Here is a 6,485-nt window from a genome sequence, read left to right as displayed (position 1 = left end):
AGAACGACTTCTGAAACACAAGGACCGTTTAATTAAAATAGGAATCTTGTTTAAAAGTGCTAAAAACTTCAACGTGAAGAGCAAGGTATTGAGGAGGGGGAAACTCCTACATATACGGAATAATCTCTGTTCGTTTTGTGTTTAATGTTGCTCCTTACTTTCAGTTGAAAAAACAACATATTTTTTAATATTAAATCTAAAGCCACTATATGCACCCAGTTTATCTTAGCAATCATAGCAAACAAACAAACAATGGGTACTAATATAAATGAATTAGTAAATCTTCAAACAAGTAAAACTTAAACTTGAATATTCAAATCAAACTTAAAATGAACAAAAATCAATACAAACAATAGTTTGACTACTGCCCGCCTTCTCTAACTGTAAAAGTATAAAGCCTACCTTCCAGGGAATTTTTCATGGAGGGTGAGCCAGATTTACCGGCATTTTTTGAAAAACGATCAGAAAATAAATAAAAAACAAGGTTTTTCAACTGAAAGTAAAGAGCAACATTGAAACTTAAAACGAACAGAACTTATTTCGTATATGGAGGTGTTGCCCCTCCTCAATACCTTGCTCTAGAGTTTGACTTTTTGTTCCAATTTTTTAAGAACGACTTCTGAAACACAAGGACCGTTTAATTAAAATAGGAATCTTGTTTAAAAGTGCTAAAAACTTCAACGTGAAGAGCAAGGTATTGAGGAGGGGGAAACTCCTACATATACGGAATAATCTCTGTTCGTTTTGTGTTTAATGTTGCTCCTTACTTTCAGTTGAAAAAAACAAAATATTTTTTAATATTAAATCTAAAGCCACTATATGCACCCAGTTTATCATAGCAATCATAGCAAACAAACAAGCAACGGGTACTAATATAAATGAATTAGTAAATCTTCAAAGAGTAAAACTTAAACTTGAATATGCAAATCAAGCTTAAAATGAACAAAAATCAATACAAACAATAGTTTGACTACTGCCCGCCTTCCCTAACTGTAAAAGTCTAAAGCCTACTTTCCAGGGAATTTTTCATGGAGGGTGAGCCAGATTTACCGGTATTTTTTGAAAAACGATCAGAAAATAAATGAAAAACAAGGTTTTTCAACTGAAAGCTGAAATCTATACAAACAATACAAACTAACTGTAAAGTCTAAAGCCTTGTGCGTCATTGGCGCTTTACTGAAAATTATATGTCTTGCTCAGTCTTTGGAAAGAAGAATAAAATAAAACTGAATATTTGATGTATAATGATATTAATTTCTGAAAGCTCAAAACTTCAAGATTTTATTTCTCTGTAATTTTATTTCAATGTTGTAATGAGTACAAAATTAAATATTTGAATCCCGCTTTGTTGTTTGGTGAAGTCTGAAACGGGCCTTGGAATCCCTTATTGATTTTTTTTTTACATATTCAAAAGAATATACCGTCATTTCCAATATCATTTATTTGCTTCACAGTGTAAGTGCTGTAAAAAAAATTTTTGTGTATGTATATTATGTTTTGATTTCAGACTGCTGTGGTATGCCCATGAAACCAATTTCCAGATTGTAAATATGGGCGGAGAAAGCTTTGTGTTCCCTGTCTCTTTGATATAAGCGTCATTTCTAAATTCCTCTGCTCATCTACTAGGAGAAATTACTGAGCTTATCCATGTTCGTGCTTCCACCGTTTTAAAACGCTAGTAGTATAGATTTGGCTTTTGGTCGACTAAAATAAGTGCTTGTCTTGCCTTTTGGAAATTATTATTAAAAAAATTTAATGAGATAATTCTTTGGATTGGCTGAAAGAGAGGTAGACATTCGTCTGTAAACTAAGTTCTTCGGACTCCTATTTCAAGATTTTTCATTGTACTCTTATCTCTCCATGCCTGCATATAAGCAAGGGTGTTGTCACAAATTGGAACATTGTCATTCAGAACAATTAATATAAATCTGTGATGTTCTCAGGGGCTTCGTTTGGGGGGGGGGCCGTTGGCCCCCAAATAATTTGAAGAAAAAAATATATTATATAACCCATGCCCCTTGACTATCCGGATATGGACCCCTCTTGCCCCCCCCCCATATCAAAAATTCGGGAGATTCGCCCCTAGATGTTCTCCTCTTAAAGTTGAAACTCGAGGCATCAAAGACCGCTTCTCCATACCAGTAACATAGCTAGGATTTTTTTTGAGGAGCGTGGTTTGTTTCGGGTGGAATGGAGGTGGGCTTGACAATGATAGTAAATGTCTCGTCGTAGTATTGAAATGGTCAAAAAGTGCGTATTTTCAATCGTTTTTCACGTGTGAGGGTGAGGAACTAAACCTCCCAAGCCCCTATACCGTTTACACCAAACCGTACTGGAAAAAATTCTTTGGTGAGTTTGATGCACAGTATAATGATATAGCAGTAAGTTTACTGCAGATAATTTCTGGCTCTTCATTCTCGGTGCGAACAAACAGCTCCTCTCATTTGATCTGCCATCAGCAGTCCAATTACCCTGGAACATGTATTTTGGCAGAAACTTTCTCAAAATGCCTTTGAAACCAACTTGAGGCTTCGAAACTTACTTTTAATTCGTAAAAACATCTAATAATAACATTGCACTACTAATTACCGATTTTCATATATGTATTGGAATAAATTAATTTTAGGATTAGTTTCTTCAAAACTTAGTGTTCCAACGTTGAAGCCAAGTTTCGCGTTCAAGAGAAATCTGACTTGTCTACCGGTGAAAAGATCTAATTTCGCTTATGTTTCTACGTTCTCTGGAGCACTCGCACCTCGGTCCGGGTTTTTATAATGGGTGACACAGAGAAAGGTCATACTGCCTTTAATGTATATACTGTGGTTTTATGCATATTCAAGGATTAATATTATGCCAGTTTAAAGTAAACAATTCTATCCATATTAGGTGGTAGGAATTAGGAATGAAACTGTGACCCAAAGCCACTCTGTATGAGGGGGTAGGCAGAGATTTTATGTTTCGTAACGGCTGTCAGATTTGGCTTTTTACATTGATTAGTTTGATAGGTTCACTTTTATCCCACTCCGATTAAATAATTTGTAAAATCAGGCTCTACAACACTTGTGATAAGACCATTTCGTTATCTTTTTTTGCTTGTTGCTAAATATTTTGCTCCAAAATGTGTCCCCGTTTTATTTCTTTTGTGTTGTGGAATAGAGCGTCCTTGTTTTGTTATTATTCTTTTTTCTTTGCTTCTATATGCTATTTAATGGTTTTTCAGCTCCTAAGAAAACGTTCTGTTTTTGCGTCAGTTTTATGTTTTCAGTGAAGCATTAGTTTTTCAGATATATACAAATTTAGGGAAATATCATTAGTCAGTTTATTTGAGCTAGTTTTGCAGATACATATTACATAAACTGCAAAACAATAATTTTTGTTCATTTTAAGATTCTGCTTCACCCTTGTTTTCACCAGAAGAAGACTTTATTTTGCGAAAATGTAAATAAATAAATATAATAAAAGTGTCAGTGTTTTTTTTTTTTTAATTAATGGTACTTGTGTATTATATGCCACTCAAGTGCTTCATTTGACTAGAACCTGTTTCTTTGACGCTCAATCCTAATGAAATATCACAAAATATGATGAAAATATAATACTTTAGAAACAAATTTGGGCTACATATTTCCACATTAGGGGTGGGGGTAAAGTATAATGAGTCTGCAGGCAAAATGTGTTAGGTACAATTATTCTGCATATTATGAAGTTCTTTTTATCTAAATAAACAGAAAAAACCGGAAATGAATTTAGCTTTGCCCTGAATGTAATTTAGATAGACGCATAAGTGCTTTAAAATTGTAAGCTTTTGCCTTCTGTGAACCTACCCATTGAATATGAACTCAGCTTTAATGCATACATTCACTTGCACAGGAAAATAAGAATAGGCAGAATCTTCCCAAGGATCGTCCAGTGACACCCGATACTAGGGAACCTGTATAAAGAACTCGCTAAAATACAAAAAATAAATATGGATACACGGAACCAATGAAAAACAACTATGTTTTGGGCTATGAGCCTTCTTTTCCTTGGAAAATCTTCTAACTTCCATCCCATAAAGGTGCGAATATTCAGACCGGTACTTTAATGAATTTCTGTCACATTCTTTTGCAGTGGAAACTGATATGGGTCTAGTCTTGATGTTCCTTCAGGTTAAGAAATTTAATCCTGAAAGTGATCTAATATTAAGCATTTTTGAGACTGATGAATAAAAGATGCGGTTTCTTAAAAGATGCTGCTGTAATCACAGAGTTAACATTGGCTTAGATAACGAAATACTTTAAATGTTCTGCACAAGTAGCCTAGTGTGTTGCGACTTTATAGATATGTCAATAAGTAAGAGGTCTTCATAAAAAAAAGGAATCCAGCGTATTTGCTCGTAAGCTCGCCTTTCAGCTGCCACATCAATAAGTACCGCATTTTTTTTACTATTTCAGGCGAATTCTGGCTTCGACTACTACAAACTCATCGCAGCGTTAACCGCTTAAGGCTGACCGACTGGTGACCGACTTTCTCTTAATTCCTTTAGAAAAGCAATTTTAAGAATTCGTTCTTTGTTCATCCTGAGGAATTTAAACTATAAATAACGCGAGATCAGTACCAAAATAACAAAAAAAACACATTGACTACTATATAACTCTTTTTTTGTTTGTGTAGAAGCCCATTTGGCTTCTATCCAAACTGAACTACACATGTGGCTCATTCACACATGCCTAGCAATACCCTGCATTTTCCACGTCCAGATGACAGGTATAAAACAAGCTCTACAGTTCCTTTGTTGAATTTCTACTGCTTTTGTTTTCTTCCGCAGTCCTGAGGTAATAATGTTCCATTGTCGGGCAACACTCATAACGTCTTTCGATAGCTAAGGAAACTATATTTACAAAAAGGAGGAAAAAACGGCCGATAAGTTACAGAAATAGGGAAGTTACAGAATAGGGAAAATGCTTTCTTCTGTCGATTTTTGTTTGAGCATAAGCAAAAATCTTGCAAAGTATGGGGCAAAGGAAACTACTGAACATTTGTTTCCAGAGTTAAATAATGAAATAGAATGTGCATGTTTTCTAATGACAGTTTTTCTGTGTTATTAAGCTGTGCTTAGAACTTACTTGATATCAAATTTGTCACTATCATGGTTTTTTTTACACCTATTATCATATTTTTGTCTCTTGAATGTGTTTCTAAATTAGAGAATTTTTTTAACCAGAAAGTATATATACTCTGTAAAAATAGTTTGTTGTCAAATTAAAGCTTAAAATAATACCTGCATAATTACAAGTTTGTTCAGAAATTGGAATAAAGGGGGAACAGGTGCCCATTTCCCTACATATGTCAGTAAGGTAAGAGGTACCATTTCTGTACCCTGTATAGCAATTCCTATGTTATTTGCGTACGGCACGTTCCATGGTAGCTTTCCAAGGCAGAGTCTACAGCCAGCGGTTATTTGGCAGTGTATAATGTGCTCAAACAGGTTTTTTTCTGTTTTTGTTGTCAATTACACAATGAATGTAGGCCATGAGTTCACATACACATTCTTAAAACTACACGTGATTAAACACGTTATAAAACTACGTGCTATTTGCTTAAGTCCTGTTGGTACCATTCCAAAAGAGTGGGGAATCCCCCTGTTATACCTTTTAAAATAGCTTTAAGGGGTTTGAGGGACTCTGGCGTTTTATTCCGTGTGATTTTTTCTTTAAATGGTGTTCGTTCAAAAAGAGAGGATTTCTGTTAAATAAATAATTCTTATACCTTTTAAAATAGCTTTACGGGGTTTGAGGGTCTCTGTTGTTTTATTCCGTGTGATTTTTTATTTACATTGTGTTCTTTCATAAACCGCTGATTTCTGTTTTATAAATAATTTTTATACCTTTTAAAATAGCTTTACGGGTTTTGAGGGACTCTGTCGTTTTATTCCGTGTGATTTTTTCTTTACATGGTGTTCGTTCAAAAAGCGAGGATTTCTGTTAAATAAATAATTCTTATATTTTTTTCATTTCAATTGAAAGCGAGATTTCTGATAAATAAATAATTGTTATACCTTTTAAAATAGCTTTACGGGGTTTGAGAGACTCTGTTGTTTTATTCCGTGTGATTTTTTCTTTACACGGTGTTCGTTCAAATAGCGAGGATTTCTGTTAAATAAATAATTCTTGTATTTTTTACGTTCAATTGAAAGCAAGAATTTCTGTTAAATAAATAATTGTTATACCACTTAATATAGCTTTACGGAGTTTGAAATGCTCTGATGTATCTTTAAATTTTATTTTTTCTTTACATGAGTTTAGTTAATAAATAGAGTAATTATCTTAAAAATTTAACTGCAAAACCTATTAATTATTAATTAATGGGTTAGTGTGACACTGTTTGTATATTAAGTTTTATTTTTCTTTACATGATGTTTTTTCAAAGAGCGAGGATTTCTGTTAAATAAATAATTCTTATATTTTTTCCGTTCAATTGAAAGCGAGGATTTCTGTTAAATAACTAAT

This window comes from Artemia sp. Qi Xiang Cuo, chromosome 11 (genome assembly GCF_049724085.1).
Source record: "Artemia sp. Qi Xiang Cuo chromosome 11, ASM4972408v1, whole genome shotgun sequence".
Taxonomy (NCBI): domain Eukaryota; kingdom Metazoa; phylum Arthropoda; class Branchiopoda; order Anostraca; family Artemiidae; genus Artemia; species Artemia sp. Qi Xiang Cuo.
The sequence above is the reverse complement of the archived record's forward strand: the minus strand, read 5'-3'. Positions refer to the sequence as shown.